Here is a 2,771-nt window from a genome sequence, read left to right as displayed (position 1 = left end):
GGTTTTGAATGTAATGTGCTCTTTAAGATAGGAATGTTTTCTCCGGTTATGTGATTGTTAAAACTTGAATTACTAGCTTAACACTAGTAATCCCTGCATTATTCTCAACAGCATGTCATCAACCAATGACATTTAATACAATAGTTGATTGATGTGCAAAATGACCATTCACTTTTGATGGTTTAATGTTAAGGCAAAAATGTCATGGTACTGTTCACTACTACTTTCCAATTTTATTTTACATGTTTGATCACATTTTTGCCTCAAATCTAAAATGGTGTGACAAATGTATTTTCAAAATTAATTTCATGTGGTCATAAGGTTTTAAATGCTACATGCATGGACAGTAATTACAAATACATTAGTAAAATGCTGCAGAATTGTTATAATGGAGCATACGTCACAACTTCACCTCAACTTTTCAATTTCATGTCAACTGCCCATGATCAGTGTTTAGATGTTCGTTATGTTTGTTCAACCCAGCTTCATAAAATAGCAAAAATCAAGGTCCAGTTTAGGTAACCACGCATGCATTGCCCTGAATGGCTGCTGTGAGGGCACAGTACATATATTGCGCACCATGTGACTTTCAACTGTTATAAATTAGTACATGCTGTACAATGGCAATGCCACTCATATACAGAAATATATATATATTCAGACAATAGAATTTTGCCTCTAACAATGCTGTTCTCATATATACATACAATTAAACAGTCATACTTATGTTATTGTGCAAGTCTTATTTTGTGTGTTTGTATGTGTGGCACCTGTTCTGACGATTCATGCTACCCATCGAGATTTGCTACTTACCGGTTAATGCGCATGTGCAGAACATAGACAGTAGTAGGTGCAGACTCACGGGTTTTGTTTTGTTTTTTTAACAGTGGCCTGATAGCCACAAGATGGCGCCCAAAGACTTATCTGAAGTCTCTTGATGAAAGACAGATAATTTGTTACATTATAGTTAAGCAATTAGAAACTGTGCTATAGCCTATTGTTTGTCGCTGCTAAAGTGGTCGTGTTCTGCAAATACTAAATGTTAAAATGTTATTTTATAGAGAAAATTAATTCCGCTGCAAGTCAAATCACTATTAGTAGTAGGCTACACAACAAAAATCCGCCAGGACCGGAAATTTGTATTAAAAAGTTTGTATTAGGCGAATATTTTTATCATCACCGTTCTTGTAATCGAATGTTGTAGCATTATACTCAAGTTTTTGTTGTAAATTATCTGTCCTAAACAACATTTGCCAGTGATATCGAGCCTCACTATTGTACTTCATCTATAGGCCTATCACAATAGTGTGACTGACAGAAATGAATGGTTGCACCTGGAACACACACACACACACATACAAACTGCCCTCTCGGTGTTGCATAACGCTGATGGAGATAGAGGAGAACCACAAGAAAAGTAGCTTCTAAGTCACTGCAGGTAAAGGAAGAAATATCTATCCAAAATAGCCATGTTTACAATGTCTCCTATTCTGGGTGCAGCCATTCTCTTCCTCTTGTTTGTCTACTTAGACGCTAAATGTATTGTCTTTTGAATGGGGCGCAAAAATAAATCCATTGACTCTCTTTAAAATGAATGTGTCAGTATCATTTCATGCATCAGTGAGAGCTGAAAAGTGCAGGTGCTTCATAAGAGCATGTTAAAAAGCCCTTGAAAACTGTTTGAGGTTTCACTTCAGCATAGTGTTCCAGTCTGACCACAATAGCACGGTTGTCCTATCTAGGGATGATTACATAGATCAACTTTCTGTTATTTATTTTTCCTCTCTTTTCCCCCATTTACTCTTTCTCTGCTTTCCATCTGATTTGTTTTTCCATCACTTTGTAAAGCTGCTGTTGTCTTTCAAATGTGTGGTTGTTGCAGACAGGTAATTATATACTGGCTCCTGAGGTGCATAACAATCTTTTGTTGGTTTTTTGTGTGTAACTACCCACCCAAAGTCCAACAGGAGTCAGGACTGCTTTTGCTCAATATGTCTATTAGTTTAATGTTATATAAAAATAATATTATATAATACCAATAGCTCTTTACATTGGCTCACAATGTAGTATCAAATTCCTACTAAAGCATAAGGAGTGAAGATATTGTTTAATAGGCCTATTATTGATCAAAATATTGGTAACACGAGGTCTTTAAGTTTTGTATTGATGATATCAAAAGTGACAACAGGAAAATACACCATCAAAACGAGATGTATTTAGAAGTGTTTAAAATCTTTGTTTAAAATTAATTAGTATACTAGGCTACTTTTGTTTAGCAAGCTTACATTAGGTTGATGGTGTTCTTGCGAACTTTCTATGCATCAATAAGCCTAAGAAATAGTTTCAACAAAAATATCTGTATATTATTTAGCACAACTGTTTACAACTTTGATGATAAGAAATGTTTTTGAGCACCAAATCAGCAAATTAGAGTGATTTCTGAAGGATCATGCGACACTGAAGACTGGAGTAATGATGCTGAAAATTCAGCTTTACCATCACAGGAATAAATTATATACAATTAATATATATTAATTATATAAAACAGTTCGTTTAAATTGAAATAATTCTTCACAATATTACTGTTTTTACTGTATTTTAATTATCAAATAAATGCTAACTTGGTGGGCATGATATATTTAAACACTTTTATATGATAAACCACTGGAATTTAATACTCTTGACCTTAGTGATGTATGATACTCTGTGACAACAAAAACAGAATGATGTGTAAGGATCACACCTGTGTGTGTGTGTGTGCGCACGCATGT

The sequence above is a fragment of the Pimephales promelas genome, chromosome 21, assembly GCF_988280905.1.
Source record: "Pimephales promelas chromosome 21, fPimPro1.hap1.1, whole genome shotgun sequence".
Taxonomy (NCBI): Eukaryota; Metazoa; Chordata; class Actinopteri; order Cypriniformes; family Leuciscidae; genus Pimephales; species Pimephales promelas.
Note: the sequence above shows the minus strand (reverse complement) of the source record.